This window comes from Bidens hawaiensis, unplaced genomic scaffold (genome assembly GCF_021521415.1).
Source record: "Bidens hawaiensis isolate Kalapana, Puna unplaced genomic scaffold, B.hawaiensis_p1.1 tig00028465_1, whole genome shotgun sequence".
In the NCBI taxonomy this organism is placed as follows: domain Eukaryota; kingdom Viridiplantae; phylum Streptophyta; class Magnoliopsida; order Asterales; family Asteraceae; genus Bidens; species Bidens hawaiensis.
This window is the reverse complement of record NW_027494646.1, coordinates 139,861-164,566: the sequence shown is the minus strand read 5'-3', so window position 1 is coordinate 164,566 and position 24,706 is coordinate 139,861. Positions and strand designations below refer to the sequence as shown.

The 24,706-nt window shown below is 42.6% G+C and overlaps 1 pseudogene across 1 annotated transcript; it reads right to left on the bottom strand.

Moving 5' to 3' along the window:
- On the bottom strand, positions 1 to 23,163 carry LOC143577113 (cytochrome P450 81Q32-like; annotated as a pseudogene). Its single transcript, XR_013143063.1, has 2 exons — positions 22,009 to 23,163; positions 1 to 676 (listed from the first exon to the last, which is right to left on the bottom strand). The product of XR_013143063.1 is annotated as a cytochrome P450 81Q32-like (transcript).
- Positions 23,164 to 24,706: the final 1,543 nt, after the last annotated feature.

Here is a 24,706-nt window from a genome sequence, read left to right as displayed (position 1 = left end):
TGAACCGTACTTATTTAGTAAGGAAACCCCAAACTTGTACTGCATATATACTGATTCAGTGTTGGAAGAGTAGATTCTGCATCAATACACGAGGTCTACACTTGGCTACCAAGGGTTTGAGCTTCGGCATGGTTAGCCCAGGAGCTTCGGCCATATCAACCATATCGGCACTCATCCTTTCCCATTCAAAACATTGGATAAGTAATCCCAAAGTTAATCCGACGACACGCAATGCCAAGCCTTCTGCTGGACAATTCCTCCTTCCAGACCCAAACGGCATTAGCTTAAACCCATCTCTCCAGCCATCTAGCCCTTCAAATCTATCTGGACAGAACCTTTCAGGGTCAGTCCACAAGTTAGGGTCATGATGTATGGCCCATTGGTTGACAAGGAGCATGGTTCCTCGCGGGATGTTATAGCCGCCAACAACACAATCTTCAGATGAACTGCGAGGAGTTAATAGAGGGCCAGCAGGGTACAATCGCAGTGTCTCATTTAAGATACAACAGAGGTACGGTAAATCTGATATGTCTGATTCTTTAACGAGACGTTCGTTTCCCACATGAAGGTCTATCTCATTCTGTGCCTTCTCTAGAACATGCATGTTGTTTAGCAGCAGACACATAGCCCATTCCATGGTTCCCATAGTTGTTTCTGTTCCAGCTGATAATAGGATCTAAAGGCCAGTAACAATCTCTTAGATCTCATAGGAAAATGGTCATAAAATCATTGTTAATTGTGACTGATATTTACTTCCCACAATATTAGAAAAATATTGTCCAGTGAGAAATACATAGACTCAGTGAATATATACACACTTTCAAAAAAGCAGTTTAGTTCAAATATAAATTTCCATTAATCATCACATGCAAATATCAAAACTAGTTGAATTCACAGTCGCATATTTTAAGCAGTCAACAAAATGTCCAATTATAACTAGTACTTTACCCGTCTGGTGGACGGGAACTTTAACGCGGAAATTTGACGACTACATAATACTATCTTTCTAATAATATTTCATGTAATAATAAGAAACTATCTTTCTTTGCACTATATAAAAAAACGTGGCTCATTTTAAAAGACCGACTTCAATAAAAGGAACATATAGCAATGATGATGTTGATCATTTCCGATTTCCTTCCCAGGTTCATTTTGAGACCTAATTTTATATCAGTCCATAGAACCCAAACGTCATTCCTCATTGCTCGACGCTTGAAATATGAAATGTATTGTCACACCCCGCCAAAACGGAAGCGCGGGCGAGTGACGTCATGTATACCGTAAGCATATGATTATCGCCAACATTCATGTATTAGGATACCAATAGTATTAAAAATCGTTTACAAATCATAACTTATTTTCAAACAAAGTCCGTTGAAAACAATTAGGAGATTTCTCTTATATCACCCTAAACATCGATAGGGTTATACAAGCAAAATCTTTCAAAATGATATCCTAATAATGCATTGAGGTCTCGTCTTCATGATTCCTTATATGCGTTGTTAATTTCCTGAAAAACATACGTTTAAAAAGTCAACACAATGGTTGGTAAGTTCACAAGTTTTGAGACTCGATATGAAATCACGTTATTCATAAAATGTTGAATTAGTTCACAAAAAAAGTATACGATAATCTGTTGAAACAAATACGATGATTCTCCGTAGACTAGCTAAATCTACGAATTAATATGACGACCCTGAGCCTATAACCAAACCACGACTTATAACTGTTTGCCCTGTTCAAATCTCACAGATGGAATATACACACCCTGTTTCGATGCAATATCGGAGGTTAGCGCGACTAACCTAACAGTAGAGGGAAATGTCAACGTCAATAGTACTATTCGTATATTCCTGTGGCTAACTCCGTTAGCTAATGGTTATAGTATGCAAGCAAGGGACTTATAGCACTACATAGTTCAACTCATGTCCGCATAAGGATTATGTGTTTTGTTTCTAATTATCGTATATAAAAGCTGTTGTGTATGTTTTCCACCCCCGAATAAATAAAGCAGTACAACAGTAAAAAGGGGGTGGTGAAACTCACCTCATGAGTTCAGTGTTTAATTCGCTAGCAATTTCAGTTTAGAAGGTCTGCTGCCTTCACACGTCTTAAACGAGTAAGGCCAGTTAGTTCGTTATCGACTCGCAAGTCGGTTTATGCTAGTTTCTTTCACCCAAATAGTCGTTTCGTTAATTCGTTTGTGTCGGTTTCTTTCACCAACTGAACGTTTCGTTTGTTTGTGTCGGTTGCTTTCTCCAACCGAAAGTTTCGTTTGTTGTGTCGGTAGCTTTCACCAACCGAACGTTTCGTTTGTTTGTGTCGGTTTCTTTCTCCAACCGAACGTTTCGTTTGTTTGTGTCGGTTGCTTTCTCCAACCGAACGTTTGGTTTATTTCATAAATAACGTTTCACATGTTAGTATTGGACCACCCGTTGGTGCTAAGTTTTTGTGTTCGTTTTTAAAAATAAATACTTATATATTTATATAAACATTAAGAACATACTTTAGCATATTCGCCTTGTATTATTCATGACAATTCCGCACCGTTTAACCAACATTACCGATTCGATTGCATGAGAAATATGTATATACATTTTCTTATAAGTTATGGTATTTGGTTAAAATATAGTGTAATTACTGAAGAAACGTGGATCTACTCACTGGTAGCAGATCTGCTTTCCTCGGGTATGATTAAACTGTTTCACCGATGGTTCCTTTGAATCCGTGTTCTTCCACCTACAAAATGAACAGCGCCGTTACTTACCCCTCAGAAAGGGACAGAGGGGTCCTCTTTGGGGTAACCCTCCGGCGTGAGAATCAGTATCTTTGTGGAGAAGATAATAAAGTGTGAGTCAGTCAAAATCTCAAGAGTATTGCTGAATCGCTGAATACTCTTGATTATGTGACTGTGTGTTTTCTGTAACTGACTGTGAGTGAATACAATTCAATATGATTGAATGTGATATCACTGCTTGTAACTGTCAATGATTGAGTGTGAATGAATGTGTCATCAAAGTGGAGTTGATGCTGTATTTATAGTGCTAGGGTTTCCACTGGCTGGGCTCAGCCTCGTTGGCCTCCTCCAATCGCACTGCGCCACGTGTCCTCTGGGACACCTGGCGCTTTCTCGTTGGTTGAAATCATGTGGTAGCACATGTGTCATGCTGAGTTGTCGACCTTTCATTTGGCAGCTGTCAACATCAGCATATTCTTACTCCTTAAAAAGATGCCTTCTAGAAGAGTGTCTGACGTGCACAATCAAGGTTGCCCTGATCCTGATTTGGATAAGGACGAGGTTGATTATGTGTACGTGTGATATGCGCCCATCCTGAGAATGCGCGAAGTCTTCTTTTTATTCTCACGCGCAGATATTTCATGCGCAGGTGTGATATGCACGAGCGTGTGATATGCGCCGCGCGCTGGTGCGCCACGGGCATTTGTGACGCGCGAGCATATGTGATGTGCAAGAGCATGCGATATGCGCCGCGCGCATATGTGATGCGCGAGCATATGATGCCTGAGCATGTTTTGTATGCGCGATGCGCCTGGGTTTTGGCTTTGTGCCTTCATAATGTCTTTATCTTGTGGGTTGACCCGCCTTGCTTGGTGTTGAGGCGGGTACATACCTCTTCAAGCCCCCCCAGTCTAATGTGTGTCTTATCTTGCGCGAGCGTGGTAAGATAGATATTAGACTCACTGAATTGTCCTTTTATAGGGGGTTTTGTCGTTTTCTTGGTTGTTTCCATCGTCGCGCGAAGTTCTATCCATTTGGTTGAAAACGAAAGGTCCAAACACGTGGTTGGTTGGTGATGACGTGCGCCGTAAACGTGTCAGACGTTTCGTGTGCTCGAGGTGCTACAGTTGCCTTTCACGTCCCCTCACACAGCTGTCTTGAACACGTGTCGCACTCGCATTGGTTAGTACCTGCGAGTGGGGGCGCGTCTCTGTTCCGTGGCAGGTCGGTTACATCTTTTTGTCCCCTCACACAGCTGTTAGGGACACGTGTCGCGCCTTCGTTGGGTTGCCCCTGCGAGTGGGGGCGCGTGAAACCCGATCAGCTGCCACATTTCTCTCTCCTGGGCCTATAAAAGCAGGCCCTTAGGAAATTTTTATCTTCATCTTCATTGTTGCTAAAATTCAAATTTCTGCTTTCACATTCTGATTTGAGTGTTTACATCGATTCGAATCCTCGATTATCGGCTATTACAGTTGTATGTCTGATAGTTCATACTCGTCTAGCCCTTCAATCACCTCCGTTGCCTCTCGAAGACGCCGTGTGAAATCTGTGGTGATGTCGACATTGAAGCAAAAGGGGAAGGGGAAGAAGGTTGTTGAGACCACATCGGAGGAAGTAGGGAGGACCAAGGCCACCAAAAGGTGGAATGAAATCCCCTGCAAATTGAAGCAGGCAGATCTCGACAACCTGATCACCTCTCAGGGCTTTCCCACCCTGTTTGGCTGCATGTTGCCTAGGTCCGGGCAAACGGCGGCGGACCCGCCTGCCGGCTATATATCCCTATATAGCCACTTTTTTACCCACTGCAACCTTCGTCTCCCGATGACAAGGTTTGTGGGTGCACTGTTGAAGTTCTATGGGATTCACAAATCCCAAGTCCATCCGTTTGGACTCGTGCGCGTGACTCACTTTGAGTTCATGTGCAAATCCCAGCGCGAGGAACCCACTCCTCGGCGCTTTCAATATTTTTATAAGGCCAAGATCCAAGACAATTGGATCTCTTTTATTCCTCGCAGTCAGAAAGTGAAGTGCTCCACTGTTTCATTCAAGAGCCTTCATGACTGGTCTGAGAGGTTTTTTTACATTAAGGCCGGTGTGATCCCCATCCGTATGACCATGCGCTCTATCACTTCTGCGCCTGCGGATGAGGGTGTCCTCAAGAACCCAACTGGCGCATGGGTTAAGAAACTGACTGCCGAACCATCCCCCGCGAAGAAAATTTGCGAGGAGGCGCTGGTTGGGGTCGGCATGAGCAGGCTCTGGGCCGACAGCGCGCTTGAGCCCGTTATCCAAGTCGACGGGTTGTGTAAGTTTTTTTTTTTTTTTTTTTTTTTTTTTTTTTATATTTGCGCGAACATCGTTCTTTTGCTGATATCATTTAACTTGGCTTTGCGCAGTCACCAAGGATTACATCCTTGCCGCTTATGATGAACATGTGGAGGGCGGCTCCGTCGAACTTGGCGCTGGGGAGGTTGGTTTCCCGGATCGCTTCGATGACCTGTTCATCCCAGTAGATCTGGATTTTGACTTTGACGGTGACGCGCCTGGTAAGTCTTCGCACTGCTGCTCATTCCTTTAGAATACCCAAGTTTATTAACATTTCTGTCGCTTGTTTTTGTAGATGCGCTTGAAAACTACGAGCTAGAGCTCGCGGAAGAGGAGGAGGAGGAAGAGGAGGCGCCTCTACTAAAGCGCAAAGCTAAGGGGAAATCTGGCGCAGGGGCCAGTAAGAAACAGAAGAAAGAGGACACCCCTGTCGCTCATCCCCATGCTCAAACGAAGGGACCTAAGGAAACCCAGGTGTTTACCACAAAGGTTTCTTTAGATTCTCTGCCTGTGAGAGTGGGCAGACCTCCTGTCCACTTGAGGTATGGTGGCGTCGCCTCCTCCTTTCGCGCGGCTGAAGAGAGAAGCAGTGCCGCGCCTGCAACAGGTATACTTTATTTATCTTCATCTGGCTGAATTGTTATTAAACCTTTGCTCCTTTAAATGTTTGCAGAGGCAGCGACGGTAACAGATCAGCCGCAGGCGCCACAAGGTGCCACGGCTGCGCCGGGGACTCCATCGAAGTCCCCTGTTCTACCCTCTGAAAAGGGTAGAATGGATTTTATGGCGATGTTCGATGCGCGAACAGAATTGCGCCAAGGTAAGTTTTGCACATATGTCTTCTAAATTTTTCCCTTTGGAGTCAGTCATAAACAATTTTTCCTTGTTTATTTGTTCATAGGAGTTGTAGCTGGCGCAACAGTTGCTGGTGATACTCCTGGCGGCACTTCCGGCGCCGCTGGTTCTGGTCCTGCTCCTGCTAGTGCTGAATCTCCCCTTATTGGGATTACCAAGGAGCAGGAAACCGTATTGCGCGCCGAACTGGCGGCGTCGAGACCTCCCTCGCCTCCTCCTGCACGCAGCCCTCCCCGCGAGGCTGGTTTGGAGCCTTCCAGGTCGCAGGAGAAGAGGCCTGTTGAAGAAGACGAGGAGGACGAGGGGGTTCAAGTTGAAGACTCCTTGGGAGACCGCGCCAGCCCTGCGATGCCGCAAGTGTTCGCAGCGCAGACCTCTGGTGGGGCTGGCGCTGACTTTCCTGCTTCATCCCCGCAGGTATGTATTGATTTGTTGGTCCGCTGCGCGTATCTCCATATAAGTATGTTTTATGACTTAGAACTTTTCTTGTGTTTTGCAGGAAGGTGTCCCCGTTTACCGCCCGAGATGGAATATTAATGAAGAGAGTTCCTTTCAATCCATGGGCGTATGCGAGGACTTCTGGGCTCATGCCGTGCCTCCTACTGAAAGGAGGTATCAGGAGGAGCGCACCCGCGCGGACTTGCTGAACGACCATGTTTTCGCTGGGTCGGCTTTCTTCGCTGCTTCCCAAGAGCTTCGTCGTGATTATGTTAAAGTACGCGACGCTCTTGTGGAAGCCCAGCGAGAGGCTAAGGTGGCCGCCTGGAACCTGTCTGATGCTCGCGCGCGAGCTGAGAAACTCCAGGCGGAGCTCAGTGAAAACAGAGCAAGTGCCAACACCGCATACATCAAGCGCGGGCATGAGCTCCAAGCTGCGCGGGAGAAGCAGCAGTTGGCGGAGGCCGAAGTTGCCAAGTACGCGCGCAGAGTGCGTGTCTTGGAACAGCAGGCCGAGGCGCGTGACCAAGCTATCGTCCAGAGTATCACTGAGAAATCATCACTGGAGAGCGAGGTTGCGCGCCTGAAAAGGGATTTGGCGGCCGCGCAGGCCGATAGAGATGAGGCCTTAGCGACGGCGGCGTCTAGCCAGGAAGCACTTGGTGCTGCGCAGGCGGAGAAAGAAAAAATTTTGGCGGCAGCAGCGTCTGATAAGGAGGAACTAAAAAAGACTAAGGAAATTGTTGAGTTATTAAACTCTCAGGTTCCTGCCCTCGAGACGTCTGTTGCTGGCCTCGCGCAGGATCGCCAATGGCTGGTGTCACAGGGCATGGCTCGCTGCGCTTTGGCGATGAAATATTCCGCCGAGTTTCAAGCCCTTGTGATGGACTGCAATGCCGCCGCGCGTTTGGTGGGCCGAGCTGAAGGGTTTACGGATGGGTATGAATATGGCATGTTGAGGAAGAACCCATCCGAGTACCCTTACAAGAGCGATGCGGCCTGCGCGGACATGGCCGCGGTGGGGGAAAAGTATATGAATACTCCCATCCCCATCCTTATGCAGGTACCTTGATCATAATGAGTTTTTCTTGACTAACTTTTCTAAGTGTTTTGTACTCATTACTTTTCTAATGATTTACAGATAGCTGCGCTTGCTGACCAGCCCGACCTCGGCGCGCTAAAGAAGTTGCTTGATGATTGCGAGAGGGCTGGTGGCGATGATGGTGGCGCGGGGGATGTTGCCCCTGCCAGCGGCTCTGGCGCGGCGAAAGAATCTGCTCGTGACACCGTTGTGATCGAAGACTCCAATGAGGAGGAAGAACTTGACTATGGTCAGTTCGGGGATGAGGAGCAGACCGCGCCAGATGCTGCGGGAGATGATGAGGGTGATGAAGCGGCTGACGTCGACGTGGAGACTTGAGAAGCCCTTCATCAAATTTTGTATATTTATTTTTTATACTTGTAATTTGTAACTCATCATACTTGTAAATTTCGATCCAATGGAATGAAACTTGTTCTCTCGTTTTCATATCTTGCGCATTTCCATTCATCTCTTCATGTTTGGTTGTATAGATATAAGATATGCTTGCACGTTAAAATAAGAACAAGGTTGTATGGAAATTATTCACTTAACCTCTGTTCTATTTTGTTTGTGGTTCTCGCAGTATCTTGCTCATGCTGACATGCGCGCTAACTTTTCGTTATTTTCTTTTTCGCGCGTCGTTGTCGCGCGGTATGGAAGTATGAGTTTAGCCATTACATGTCAGCTTGTGTTACTCAGATATCCACTATGATTCCGCGCGCGGCCTCGACCTGAGACCTTAACATGATATGGCATGTACTTTGCCTTAGTTGTGTTTAAGGATTTTTATGATCAGGCTGCGCGGGATGTAAGATGGATGTTTGTGAGTGTTTTGAGCTAAGGCTCTTTGTTTTGGGCTAAGGCCCTGACGTTTTTAGAGTTAAGACTCATTAACGTGTTTGAGCTAAGGCTCGTAAGTTTGGGCTAAGGCCCTGACATTTTAGAGTTAAGACTCGTTAACGCGTTTGAGCTAAGGCTCGCGCATGTATGTTTTACTTCGCTTTATTTTGTTTTGAAGTCAATATAGTGTTGTCATATTGTTCCAATTTAATAAAGGAAGTGTGAAACATGTATGCAAAGGTAATAGAACAAATATTGAAAGATAGCGCGACAAATATTGAAAGATAGCGCGAATCATCATTCATGATGGCTTAAAAGCCTTGATTACAAATTTGAACTTTTACATGAAGCATTTTCTAAGTTGTGCCGCGTTCCACGAGCGCGGTATCTTTTTTCCATTCAAATCTTTTAAAGCGTACGCGCCTTTCCCCAAATCTTCTGAAATTTGATAAGGTCCCTCCCAATTGGGGGACATTTTTCCTGGGGGTATTGCGCGACTAGCTTCATTGTTTCGAAGGACAAAATCATTTTTCTTGAAGTGGCATTCTTTAACGCGCTGATTATAATATTTTTCCAGCTTTTTCTTGTATCTGGCTTCATTAATGATAGCCGCTTCTCTGCGCCCTTCAAGCAAGTTAAGGTCCAATCTTCTTTCGCGCTCGTTATCAGTTTTGCTCATCATGAGTACCCTATGGGATGGGCATCCAATTTCTGCTGGGATCATAGCCTCTGTCCCATAGGTTAGGCTGAACGGGGATTCGCCATTGCTAGTTTTGCTTAATGTCCTGTGCGCCCACAGGACATTAGGTAACTCTTCGACCCAAGAATGGGATTCTCCCTCCAACCTTTTCTTCAGCCCATTTAGCAAACTTTGATTCGCGCGCTCCACTTGACCATTCCCCTGAGGGTGGTAGACGGATGTGAAGATTTGGTTGATGTGCAATTCTCTGAGCCAGCTTGATATCTTCCTGTCAGTGAATTGTTTGCCATTGTCGCTCACAATTTCCATGGGAAGGCCAAAACGGCAAATGATGTGGCTCCAGATAAATTGCTTCATCGCCTCAGCTGTGATTTTTGCTAGTGGCTTGGCCTCAACCCATTTTGTGAAATAGTCTATCGCCACTACCAAAAATTTCACTCGCCCTTGCGCTTGCGGCAGGGGCCCTACAATATCAATGGCCCATTTGTGGAAAGGCCATGCGGAGGTGACTGGAATCAAGTTGTTCTTTGGACGCATGGTGTTTGGCGCGTAGCTCTGACATGCCTTGCATTTTTGGATTTCTTTTAGCGCATCCAAGTACATGCCTGGCCAATAGTAGCCTGAGCTCATCGCCTTGGCAACCACCATGCGCGGGCCAGCGTGAATTCCACAGATTCCTTCATGAATCTCCCTAATCACATAGGTTGCTTCTTCAGCATCCAGGCACTTCATGAGCGGTCCAAGATAAAAGCGCCGATATAATGTACCATCAAGTAATTCATAGTTCTGTGCCTTGTGTCTTATCTTTCTCGCCTGTGCGCGATCGTCCGGTAACTTCCCCTTCATCAGGAATTCTGTTATTGGAGTTATCCAGGATGAAGGGGTTGTATGAATTACAAGGACCGATTGCGTTTGCACTGACGGGCTGCTCATTACCTCCACCCTGACATCTTTGCCAAAGTGATCAAAATTAGTTGATGCCATTTTACTCAACGCGTCAGCGGACTTGTTTTCGCTGCGCGAGATGTGTATTATTCTGAAGAAGTCAAACTGCTCAACGAGCTTTTTTGCCTGCTCTAGATACAGAGGCATTGTGTTCTCCTTGGCGTCATATATGCCGTTGACCTGAGCAGCTACCAAGTAAGAATCAACATGCGCCTCTAGTCTTTTAACCCCAAACTTGCGCGCGATGCGCAGACCAGCCAGCAGGGCTTCATACTCAGCCTCATTGTTGGTACTCTTGAAGTCCAACCTGATAGCATAAGTATATTCACGATTATCAGGGTCCATCAGTTTGAGGCCTGCGCCGGACCCTTCGCTGTTGGAGGCTCCATCAGTGAATAGCCTCCAAACATCTTCTTCATCATTTGCTCGCGGAGGATCTACCTCGCGCTGAGCTTCTTCAATCTTTCCGTCTGGGATTTCCGTGATGAAATCCGCCAAAACTTGACCCTTTATCGCTGGACGGGGCTTATAAGTGATCGTGTGTTCACCTAATTCCAGCGCCCACTTTGTCAGCCTTCCGGAGAGCGCGGGGCGTCGCAAAACTTGCTGGATGTTGTAACCAGTCAGAACTTCAATAGGATGACCATTGAAGTATCTATGGAGCTTGCGCGACGCGTGTGTTAGTGACAAAACTAACTTTTCCATTATGGAATAGCGCGTCTCAGGGTCTGTGAGCACCCGACTCACATAGTATATCGGCGTTTGTATCCCCTTGCGATCCACCAATAATACTGCGCCGATCGCGCGGTCTCCAGCTGACAGGTACAATGTAAGGGTCTCGCCAGGAAGTGGAGCTGTGAGCGCTGGCAATTTAATGAGACATTCTTTTATCTCAGTGAAAGCTTGCTCAGCCTCAGGCGTCCACTTGAATTGGCTCTTCTTCAAACAGTTCCTCAAGGTGTTAACGAATGGAGTAGATTTGCTGGCGTGGTTCGCTAGGAACCTGTTGATTGACACCAATCTACCATTCAGCTTCTGAACCTCTTTCATGGTGGATGGTGAAGGCATGTCAAGGATGGCTTCCACCTTTTCAGGGTTCACCTTGAAACCATCCTTAGTGACCATTACACCAAGAAATTTCCCCTCTTCTGCGCCGAAAGTACATTTGCTCGGGTTGAGCTTCATGTTAACCTCCGTTAGGCGCTGAAGGGTTTCCTCGATGTCTTTGAGCATTTGTCTCTCCTCCCTGCTCTTGATCACCAAATCATCGACGTAGACTTCTAGATTTCTTCCGATTTGTTCACTGAAAACCGAATCCATAAGTCTCTGATAGGTTGCGCCCGCATTTTTTAAACCAAAGGGCATTTTTGTGTAACAAAAAACACCCTTGTCGGTTCTGAAGGCCGTCTTGTCTTCATCCTGTGGTGCCATTTGAATCTGGTGATAGCCTTTGTAGGCATCCAGGAAACATTTGAGCTTGAATGGCGCCACGGAGTCCACCTTTGCGTCGATGTTTGGGAGGGGGTAACAATCTTTCGGACATGCTTTGTTGAGGTCCTTGAAGTCAATACACATTCTCCATGACCCGTTGCTTTTCTTTACCATCACAGGATTGGCTACCCATGTCTGGTATCGAATTGGGCGGATGATGTTTGCGCGCAACAGGTCCTCCACTTGCTCATTCATGGCCTTCGCCTTTTCATCCCCCATGATTCTCTTTTTCTGTGCAATTGGCTCCACCGACTTAAACGTGTTAAGAGAATGTTGCGCCAAGTCTCGCGGGACCCCCGTCATATCGGAGTGTTGCCACGCGAAAACCGACGTGTATTTTGTAAGCAACTTTTTCATTCTCAATCTCGTTTCGTCTGAAATGGTAGCGCCAATTGTGACCGTTTGATCTGGGAATTTTGGGTTTAAAATCCACTTCTCTGGCGCATTGTCAGCCATTGTAAGTTTCATTCTCCCTTCCCGCGGCGTGCTTGTCACTGCGCACAAATGATCGCGGTAAACAAATGCTACGCCTGTTGGTGTAGGGATCCCCAATGCGCCGTGCGCTGGCGACGGTACATCATTAAATTGGGCAATCGTTCCCCTACCCAGGATCATATTGTGGCATGACGTGGTGGGCAAGACCAAGAAGTTGACAACTTCGGCTCGCTTGTGCTCATCATCCCCCATAGTTAGTTCAAACTGAATCTGGCCTAGGGGATGTATGATTTCATTTGAGACACCACAGATTGGTGCGTTCACAATTTCGAGCCGCGCTTGGTCTGCCGGGTCTAACTTTCTGAAACACTGCTCATACATAATGTCAGATTCACTTCCAGTGTCCACCAGGACCTTTGACACTTCGTAATGAGCAATGTGTGTGGTAATGACGAGAGGACTGCTTATTGAAGGGCCTCCCCTGATTCTTGGGAAGATGACTTGCTGCTCGCGCCAATCTCCGTGGATTTGCGCGCTTCTCTTTCTTGACGTCTGCCCTTGTCGTCCCCCCTCAGCCACACAGATTCTTTTGTACTTCTTGCTGGCAGAGGCTCCCTCCGGTTGCTCATCTTCTATTCTTTGGTTTTTGACCAAGTGAGCCAGCCTGCCCGACTTTACATCCTTCTCGATCGCATCCTTTAAATGATGGCATGCGTCGGTGTTGTGGCCCGGGGACCTGTGAAATTCACAATATTTGCCACTGTTTTGCGGTCCCTTGTAGTGTAGTTGTTTGGGGGGCTTGAATTGGACATTCTCAGTACTTAACACCTGTGAAGGTGTTTTAGTAAGGGGCGTCCATATTCTTGGCAAAGGTCTGCTAGGATCTCTGCCGCCCTCCCTCTTGTCACCCTCCCCGCGATTACGAACTTCTTTTTGGGGCTGTGGTGAGGTTTGTTGCGCTTGTTTTTCCGCGGAAGAAAAACTTGTTGGCTGCAACCTGGACCATACAGAGTTCTGTTTGGCCCTCTTATCTTTGCTGCGCGGTGATTCTGCCTGATGCGCTCTTTCTCTTGCCCTATCTTGGGCAATCTGTTTCTCATTTCTCGCGAAAACTCGCGATGCCTCCATTAACTTGGCCCACGTGGTGGGCATACCATCTTTGCTTACAAGAGCCCGGCGGAGTTGGTCACTGCGCGCGCCTTGTATAAAGGCCACGCGCAGGAGCTGCTCAGTTATGCCCCCGATTGCCAGGGATTCCTGATTGAAACGAGTGATGTAATCTTCAATCGTTTCATCATTCCTGCGTATGCAGTGCATGATGTCATCAGGATCGCGCGTGTGCCTGCGCTGCTGTACGAAGTGGGCTTGGAACTTTTCTAATAGTTCCTCGAACCCATCAATTTGCCCTGTCGGCAAGCTCTCGAACCATACCCGCGCTGCGCCCGTGAGGCAGCGAGCAAACATATGACACCATGTTGGCATCGTCCAGCTCTCTAGGTTTCCCGTGTTATAGAAACCTTGCAAAAAGTCATCTGGATCTGTTGTGCCATCATATTTGCCCAGACCACTTGGCATCTTTGTCTTGTGCTGGATGAGAGCCTGCGCGATGCGCGCAGTAAACTTTGAGTGTTTTACCAGGATGGCTGGTCTATAGGGCGTGGTTACGTCCACTTGCCCTCTGATCGGTGGGCTGTACGGCATGTGTAGATCCAGATCTGCTCTGGCTCCAGGCGGCATGTTCACAGGCGCGCGAAGCTGTGAGCCTCCTGCATGAGTATCCCGTGTCTTCCTCATGCTATGCACTTCTTCATCACTGAACTCAGTGTGTGCAGTGTGAACAGAATGTCCCTCTTCCGGCGCGCGCGGCCTCTTTGTAGTCTGCTTATCAAAAGCCTGCCTTTGTGCTTGGTCGGCTAGCTTCTTCTGCTTGACCATGTCGTTGTACTTTTCAATCAGACGCCGCTGCTCGTTTATGAGCCATTCATTCGGATCATTTGCTTCATCTTCTGGACCCATTGGTCCTTTCAGCTTCGCGCCGGCCATATTTTGTAACGTGTGATCGTCTGGAGGAGTTTCAGTCTGGCCGTGAGGGGTTGTGACGAAGGGACGGTTGCTGGTGGTACGCGTAGAATCACGCGGAACCCTCAGAACCTGCTGTCCGTCGTTAACACCCTCACGTTCAATATCCTCCAGAGCTTGATCAACGTTACGAACTCCAGAAACCATGGTGATTGATTTTTTTTTTTGTAGATCTGGATGAGATCTGATTGCCGTTTGTAACAGTGGATGGCGCCAATGAAGAAACGTGGATCTACTCACTGGTAGCAGATCTGCTTTCCTCGGGTATGATTAAACTGTTTCACCGATGGTTCCTTTGAATCCGTGTTCTTCCACCTACAAAATGAACAGCGCCGTTACTTACCCCTCAGAAAGGGACAGAGGGGTCCTCTTTGGGGTAACCCTCCGGCGTGAGAATCAGTATCTTTGTGGAGAAGATAATAAAGTGTGAGTCAGTCAAAATCTCAAGAGTATTGCTGAATCGCTGAATACTCTTGATTATGTGACTGTGTGTTTTCTGTAACTGACTGTGAGTGAATACAATTCAATATGATTGAATGTGATATCACTGCTTGTAACTGTCAATGATTGAGTGTGAATGAATGTGTCATCAAAGTGGAGTTGATGCTGTATTTATAGTGCTAGGGTTTCCACTGGCTGGGCTCAGCCTCGTTGGCCTCCTCCAATCGCACTGCGCCACGTGTCCTCTGGGACACCTGGCGCTTTCTCGTTGGTTGAAATCATGTGGTAGCACATGTGTCATGCTGAGTTGTCGACCTTTCATTTGGCAGCTGTCAACATCAGCATATTCTTACTCCTTAAAAAGATGCCTTCTAGAAGAGTGTCTGACGTGCACAATCAAGGTTGCCCTGATCCTGATTTGGATAAGGACGAGGTTGATTATGTGTACGTGTGATATGCGCCCATCCTGAGAATGCGCGAAGTCTTCTTTTTATTCTCACGCGCAGATATTTCATGCGCAGGTGTGATATGCACGAGCGTGTGATATGCGCCGCGCGCTGGTGCGCCACGCGCATATGTGACGCGCGAGCATATGTGATGTGCAAGAGCATGCGATATGCGCCGCGCGCATATGTGATGCGCGAGCATATGATGCCTGAGCATGTTTTGTATGCGCGATGCGCCTGGGTTTTGGCTTTGTGCCTTCATAATGTCTTTATCTTGTGGGTTGACCCGCCTTGCTTGGTGTTGAGGCGGGTACATACCTCTTCAATTACATTGTCATTTCCGATCATTCAAGCCAAGACTATCGATTATTAATCTCATAATAGTTATTATTATTTCGCCAATAAAACGGTACGTGTTTCTATTCGAGTTATATTTCAACTTATTTTCCCATTTATGACCGTTTTGTCGACATAATTTTTGTAATGTTTAATGTATCGTTTCAATGTACTACGTATAAGTTTTATTAAAAGTTGTGTTTAAGTTATGAAAACGTATGTTTAACATACTAATAATTCATAATAATCCATTTCTTTTTATAAACTCATTCAAATACCTTTATAACTCCCGGAATAAACTTAGTTGTATTTAAAACCATATCTATCCTTTTTTTTTAATATTTGCCCAACGCATCTTTACAGGTATATTTTTGTATCCCAGACACCTTTAAGTCTCCAAAACCTCTAGTTACATTTAAAGATCACCAAATACATATATTCCGAATAATTGAGTAATTAACTTTTAAACTTAATTTTTATCCATTTATCATCCTTCATCCATTTAATAAATTATTATTTCCCATAATCCATGGAAAATTATCTTTCAAAATATCCCCATGTATGATCTAGTTTTCACGATCAATTTTATAAGTGAGGTTCTGCCCTTGTTTAACATGTGAAGAAGTAAATTAGTTCTTGGGTGAAACATCTAGCATACACATAACTTATGTATAAAGATAGTTTAGATATGGGTTTTAGCTTACTTAGTTCTAGGATCATGACTAGGGATTGGGAGACAAAAAAAATGCTGGTGGTAGTTCCACTTGACGATGCTCGATTTGCTAAACTAACATTCTGAATCCTTGCTTTAGCTTGGAAATTGGTAGCTGGCCTGGCTCGGAGTGTTCGGTTCGCGAGAAGAGACAGAAGAGTGTGTTGGGTTGTGTTCGGGTCGAATAACAGATCGTAGTGGTGTCTCGGGTCAGGTCAGGTTTGAAACCATAACCGGAGTGGTGGTGTGCGGTGGTGTTACGGTGAAGTTTCGGCGACGTTACAACTTGACGGAGATGAGCGAGAGAGTTTATTGGTTGGAGGTGTCCCGTAGTTTAGTTGGGCTGTAGTTGCACAGAAGGGAGATGGTTTGGGTAGCCGACGGGAGATGGTTTGGGTAGCCGACGGGAGATGGTAAGGTAGTGGAGCTGCTGCTGAGAGTTGGAGGTGATGGTTTGATGGTGTTATGATGTTACCATGAGACAAAAGAGAAGGATTGAGTTCTCCTTGTGTAGCTGGTGCATACACAAGAGAGAGAGTGAACAAAGTTGAGTTTGAGTTTGTTGTTGTGCCTTACTGATAGTATGAACCACATATAAAGATGTTATACAAGTATGGTTTGCTTCAATTAAAAATATAGGTGGGGTTTGACAATTGTTACTACAAGCATGGTTGGAGTTGAGTGTAGCAAACCAGAAAAAGAGTGATGAGAATTTGTGTATATCTTGTTTGATCATTAAGAGATCACGTGTACGATTTTTTTTTCCTTTTCCTTTTGTTTTTCTTTTTAATGTATATTTAAACTCCCTACTCTAATTAGGCTAATTAGAGTGTATTAGAGATATGTATTCTAGCAATATTTGAGTCTATACATCCATCCATATGGTTGTTAATCGATAATAGTTCAAGAAGTAATAATTTCGCATTCGTAGTCAATATTTTATAAAATAATTATAATATATTTGTATATAATAGATTCAAACCTTATAGGTTCATTAAATAAGTTCGAGTCGTTTAAAGAGGTCATCACCAACACTTGTATTCGTCGGATAACATCCGATAGTTTCGAGTAACTTCTATAAATTACTTGAATGCAATATAGCATGCATGCGGGAGCTTATGCTAGACTCTTTCTGATTAAAGTTAACTAAATTTAATCCAAATGAAATTATCGTAAAGAAATCATGTTTAGTGAATGTACGGATAACGACTTAATTTACGGAGTGTCGCATGTATGCTAGACATAGATTTCCCCACACAATTGACAAACCCATATATACCGGAGTTTGTCGACCACCAACCAAAATCACACATGAATATTGCTGCATGATTTAGGATCAAACCCATATAATTATTCAGCTGAAACCATAATCGGAACGTCATAATCAAATTAATCATCGCATGAACATAAGGCACACTGTCAAAATAAACATTTTAAAAGAATAAACTCTTAACGGAATCCAAAGGATAAAATAAAACCTCTTCAACATTTTAATAAACCCACAAATACCCATATAGATAGCAAACAACTCACCAACATCTACCACTAAACTCATAATCTTTTTTAATTGATAAAAAGCTTCAAGCATCTAAAATTTCATTATGATCCTCAATCTCATGTGACAACATTGTCGATACTTGATAATAGATAAAGAAACACGAAAATCGTTCAGAAAATATTTATACAAAATTAGAATGGCTACATAATTATTGAAAACGAAACATGCCCTTCTTTCTGTATAACCACTGGGTATGTTCCTGTATGAACGTGTTCAAATGGTTGAGCTCTTCTCCGTGTTCACACACCACAGCACGAGCCACGTCATCTATACCAACCATGCCCTACATTAAAGAGATTATCAAGATTATCTACCAATACACAAGATGATGAAAAGTTATTATGATGCCCAATCACATTATTAGAGGGGTCAAGACAGGTAAGTTAGGTGGGTTGGTGTAAATCGTAACAGGTCAAATGAGTTCGGTTCAAAACATGTGTATATTAAGTGCGGATTGAGTGGGCCCAAAACACGATTATGTCCACCTTAAAAGATATGCATGAATAGAAAATTTATCAATATTATTTTCCTAGCATATGGCTCGTTCACTTTTACATTTTTAGTTAAACTATAAACGTATGTCACAATTAGTATAGAATACTAAATACCAATAAATAGGTCTTTTTTGTTATAATGCATCTCTAACGGGGTTAAAACAAATGACTTAACTAACAGGATAAAGGTTGGATGAACGGGTCAATAAATCACCTTAAACATATAAAAATGCCTAAATTACTTAAATTAATGCTCAAAATAGAATTTTTGGGTCACTACAACCTGACCCCGACCTTTTTTACCCGGCCAACCACCAATTTTTGCCATCTCTACCCAGTGTCATCTTAGTTTAAGAAAAAACCTGACTTAATTTGAGATAAATAACTTAGGGCCAACACCTAAGAGAAGAATCCACTTCAACAGCTCGTGCTTTAAGAGTATTCAGTGAAGTAAAATGATGTGCAAACTCGTGGTAGTCCGACTTTCTCCGCTGCAAAATCACACATAACAACTCATATATGCAAACACTAATCGAATCAATCAATAATACTTATAATTAACCTAGAAACAACTCGGACTGAAACATACCTAGAAGCTTGCTACATTAAAGGCGCTACAGAACCACCCAGTGGGGAAATCAGCACATTGCCCGAAAGTTGCAGATTGACCCATTGTCCACAGTTCTTTATCAGAGCTATTTGTATCAGGGAGGGTCCTGGTTTGATGGTGCATGATTTTCCTTCAATGATGATATGTAATTAAAGGAAGATAATAATATTTTCTGGTTAGTTTAAAATGTTGAAACAATATTTAGGTACCACCCAAACCATAAGCAAAAGAAAAAAAAATGTTTTGACCCGAGCCCATTACGACTGTTAAGTATTCATATGCTTCACACTAACTACTTACAGAAGGTTGAATTATCTAAACAAAAATTGTTTTAGCTCAACCCCACCCAACCATACAAAAAAAACTTACATTTTTTTACACAGCCCCTTTTCGAAAAATGTATGTGATCATAAATGCTTAAATGTTTTAAAGCACGGGCCTTTGTTTTCTCTTGAAACTCATCGTGAGCGCTTTCATGTACAAATGTATGCGATCCAGCACACCAATACTGGCATTACAAAACAAACTTCATTTTTAAATCATGAAAGTGTAAATGTATGATATTATACAAATTTAGGACATTTTTAAATAAACCTAATTACAGAACAGAAGAATATGTGCCAGATCAACTGCTTCATCAACATAGGCATCCACACACACAATGAAAGGTGATTCCCTCACACAAAAGATATTGGAACACGAAGCAAATTATCAACCATTATTACTCGTTTTGCCATAACTGTTGTGGCTGCAGTCCAGTTGCCCATGGGACCCACCTTGTTCCAGGTAGTTAAGGAAGGCTGCTCGCCTTGCCTGAATCCATTGGTCTGCTGCTGGCAGGTTGTAATAAGAACTGGTGGGAACCTTTGGCATTGTCCGTGAACCACCTTTATGAACCCACATTGGAAAGTTTTCATTTTGACTAAATTTAAAAAACATAGGTTATAAACAGAGAAGCTTTAGAGAATTGCTAGCCTTTATCATCATTTAAACAAATTCGGTCAATAGTAACTCGTGTTCCCTAAACATTAGACATTTATATGTGCCCAACAATTCGATAATTAACAGTAAGTCAAATAATAAGTAACAAAGTAAAAAAAAAATGTTTTAAAAACGGCTCAAATGGTTTTTGTGTTCCCTAAACCTAAGCATTCATTGAAAGTAACATATAATAAAATGAAAATGACAATACAATGTACATGCCTCCTAGTAAAGTTAATTCCAGTATGTCTTACAACCCAAATCAGTTCAAGTTAAAAATCTAAACAAAAATATCAAATATGAAGTTGATAAAGAGTTTCTTTGCAAATTAAAACACATTTGAATTCAAATTAAACTTACTTGTAAGCCATTTCTTCAACTCTTCTTCTTTCACAAAACCCATCTTTCCACAAGGGGCTTAATGGTTAATTTTCACAAAATCAGTGAATCACTAGTCACGGAGGATGTTGTTGACGGCGACCTTTGCGAGAATCCAAACTTCACCAATTCAGTTGCCTTGATTGAGCATGATACGTCAACTCAACACGATCCTGCAAAATTAAAGTTGAAATCAAAGTGAAGATCAACAAATATCTACATATAAACCGGTAAATAAGGAGGCGATGTGGGGAGAGAAAGAAGGGGAAGGAACCGCTGGAGCGTCTACGGTAACTGCCATGAAAACTGCCACTTAATTAACTTCTACGGCCAAGATTAAATCTCATACTTTCTAGGGCCATGATTAAATCTCTCTTCTTTGGCCATATAATATATAATATATATCCAAGTGGGGTGTATAACTAGAGAGTAAAATAAAAAAAAAACAATAGAAAATAAAAATCTCACTCTTACGGTGTATTTTATTTCGTTTAACTAGAAACTAATCTCTACCGTCATATATTCTCCATACACAAAACCTAAAAATCTCTATGGATTCACAAAAATCGAACGTTGATGCAAGCAAGAGATCTCAAGGAGCTAGCTCAAAAAGAGGTGACCCGAGCTCGAGAGGATGTGATTCAAGATCAACTGCCAAAAAAGGTTTATTTTGGATTTGCAGTGCGTTTTGTGCGTTGTTTTTGAATAACATAGTTTGACTTATGTTATATGGTCTTGATGATTAAAGAACAAATATGTCGGTTCCAATGCTTGGCTATCCGGTAATGCGAAGACCTCTTACTTTAGTTACACTGGGTCAATATAAATATTCTTTAGAAGATCAAATGGCATTCAAACTGTTTGACCCGTATGCAATGAGAAAGCCAATTTATTGGTGATCATAAGATGGTGACAAACGTCCCCTCTCGATTTATGAGGACCATGATGAATGATGATGATGATGTTATGTCTAAAACCGAAGAACAAAATCTAGATCATGATGAACATGATGAAGATGAGGTTGTACATGCAAGTACATGAAAATTCAACGGACGGATGGATCGTGTATCATGGTCAATCTAGTCAGAAATCATGGATTCATATTTTGAAAATAAACAAAGTTAGAAATCAACAAACAATGGATAGTTTAACCGCTCCGTGGGCTTCCCTGAAATAAGATGTGGAATAGCGCTAGCTAATAAGTAAACGAGTGAATCTTGCGTAAGTGAACGGAATGTTGTTGGCATGTTCGAGCTAAGCAAGTAAACTACTTCTCTTCGTTGCGTAGGCGAAGTGAGTTGGCTGTTTCGAGCTAGGGCTAAGCGAGCCAGAAGTGATCCAAGCTGGAAGTGAGCCGGAGTTCGTAGGCTAAGTGAACGGGGAGCAACGGTTGATCGAAAAGCGAAGATAGGCGCAGTGATCTACAAGAGTGGTAGAGGTTATTGAGCTGGTGGCCGGTCCCCGACCAAAAAAGACTATTTCGATTGTTTTTACAATTCGATGACATATTTCCCCCAGAAAGTATACAGCAAATTCTTTCTGTGAAAACGGGGAAAATGAAACGTATGGCAGAATTAGATCCTGATCCTTTTTGGACCGAGCAAAGCAAAGAGACTGAAAGTAGATAGGAGTACAAGGGCATTTCAAACGAAAGGTGCATTTCCTCAGTTGATAGAAGAAAGAGTGCAGCCCAGCTCTACGGGACTAAGGTGCTTAAACATTACAATAATCTCATGGGTGGAAGCAATCGAACACTTCGTTAACTAAAATTAAAATGGACTAGTACGCAAGCTAATTGACAATAAGCGGTACAATTTCTATTTATATTATTGTATTATTGTAATAAATATAATTTTTTCTAGTTTATTATTGTATAAATTTCTTTATAATTTTATAGGAGTGTTTACGAAATAGTGGATGCAACGTTTGGATATGATGAAAAGGACATTAGGTGATTACAAAAAGAAAAACACAAGGTTGGTTTTCATCATGTTGATGTGTGGCACGATCCCTTTGATGGGTGAAGTGTCTGATAGTCACTCCAAAAAAAGAAGAAAGTCATTGGAAGTCGTACATTCTACGACGCTTTCACTAGTCATTTTGGGTAGATAAAAGAAGTTTACCAGCACAAAGCTTCGGATCATTTCGTCAGTGTAATACTCAGGATTTGATTCTTGTAATGATAATAACACACTTCAATCATGGTCTTCTTCTTAGTACTGTTTTCTTCATTCTCTTTCTTTTTTCTAAGTTGCTCAATCAACCCTTGGAAAAACACATCCTTCTTCCCCCGCAACAAAATTAACTTCTTCTCCAATCCCTTCACTCCAAACCGACTCAAAATCGGCAAGTAATCGCCCAAATTGAAAGCACCCGCAAGCGAAAATGCCTCGTCTAGTATCTTCCTGAATCTTTTCGCTTCTTCCTCCACCTCAAGGATATCTCCCCCGAAGTACCGCTTCCCGGATATCATCCTCATCATTACATTAAGTGTAAACTCATAAAACATAGTCTTCATATTAACCGGTGAAGAACTCGACACCAGCTTACGGACAAGGAGCATGCCTTCATCAGCCCGAATGTCCTGGAACTCGTTGAGGCGATGAGTAGATAGGATCTCAGTTGATGCAATAATGCGACGAAGGTTGCGCCAATGATTACCGTATGGAGCCCAAACGAGGCTCGTGAAGTTGTTTCCGAGGATCTTGCCAAAGACCATATTAGGCCGGTTGGCAAAGACTATGTCATTATTCTTAGTAAAGCATTCTTCAGCAATACAAGGGGATGAGACCAAGAGTACACGGCGTGAGCCAAACTGTAGAAGGATGATCGGACCATGTTTCGCGGATATAGTGGCAAAGGTTCGATAGAGTGGGATTTTTATTTTTTAAAAGGTAGAGGTGGCCGATTATGGGCAGAGTTGGGAAGATTGTTGGCGGGAGATTGGAGATTTTACAACGGAAGTGGTGTGAAGAGATATGAAGCAACAAGTAATGCGAATGAGATGATAATATAAAGAACTTCCATCTTTTTTTTTTCGGGTGTATTCCTTCTTGCATGAATTTGTTATGTATAGGTTACATAAATTTAAATCAACACTTGAGAATTGAGATAGCTTCTATTTGTTAACTTCATAATAAATACGAAACGTGTTTTACTTTTTTATTTGTTATGGACATGTGAGGTGTTTCTAGTTTCCTTTAATAGAACATGTGCGAAAAGTGCCTTTACTTTTTAATATAAGATTTTTCTATTTTTTGGGAAGGCAAATAATATAGTGGGTTTACTAGGCTATTGTCCCCACACGGATGAAAATTATTGAAAACATAACATATGCATATATGAATTACATATAAATATTATAATTTTATAAATTATAATTTTAACCTTAAAGTTTCAGTTATTTAAATTGTTATTCGAGATTTCAAGGTTTTCATTTATTTCTCTTGTTATTTTGGACTTCAAAGCTTCAACTGTTTATATACTTATTCGAGGCTTCAACGTTTTCATTTGGTTATCTTGTTAGATTTCACTTCAAAGTTTTAATTTTAATCTTGTTATTCGAGATCCCAAAGATTTCATTTTATAATTTTGTTAATTATTTACTTTGATATTGATATCTTATAACCCATGCAATGGGGTACCATGTGATAATCTAAGCAATTACGGGTGTACATGTCATTATCAAAGTCCTATCATGAAAATCATAGCAAATACGGTTGTGTGTTATAACTCGGAACCTATAATGATTTTGGGCAACGGTACAAATGCTATATGATAAGGGCATGGTGGATACGCCTTTGGTTCTTCTTATTAGGCATGTGAACGAACAGAACGTTCGGTGACCTGTTCGTGAATCGTTCAGCGGAAAGTTCGTTTATGTTCGTTGATTTAATAAGTGGATGAATATGAATAAAAATGTCGCACCCCAAACTAAGGCGGAAATGTCGAGGCCCGAACTGATTGTTCACAGCTCATAATGTACTATCATGCAATTGTAAAGTGACAATATCTAATTAATTACTTAAATAACAAGTTACAAACAAGTAAATCAATTCATAGAACATTAAAAAACAAATCTAACAATTCTTGAATAAATTTTAATCCTAAAAGTCATCTATACGTGTTCTTCATCTTAATAAACAATCCAACCTAATAACTGCAAATGCGTACAAAATAGAATAAGTTTATCAACACAAGGTTGAGTGAGAAAATCGCCAGTTATGACACTAACAATAATATATATAAGAAAACCGTAAAACTGTTATTCGTGATCAGTATAAACAATCAAACCATAGCATGTAAATATTGCAAAAAAATAATGATATGTGGGCTAAACATTTGCCATGCGAATTGAGCGTTGGTTACTGTGATAGAATAATTGAGTTGTCGGTGAAACCATTGTCATGCGATCGGATGCCGGCCACTACGACATGATATGACTATCATGATGGACCCCTCCTAATGCGATAAATAAACACATAAACAAATAGCAAATAGTAATTCAATTGATATACAACACAAATATTAACAGTTTGCATTTGAGAATATAATAAAACGTGTAATTTGATAGTTGGTACGCATAAGTCCCCAAAACATTTGAAAACAAGTAAAATAGGGGAGTGATTACTCACCTGATTAGATGAACACAAGATCAATATATGATGTGAGAAAATTAAACCCTTCATGATTTACCGTCAAGGATTCCTTAAACAACGACGAATTTATGGCTTAATTGTTAAACACACCGTCGGCTCAAACACGACGAAGAATTCATATCTACAGGTTGCGGTAATATAATTAACTACGGGGGATTGATTC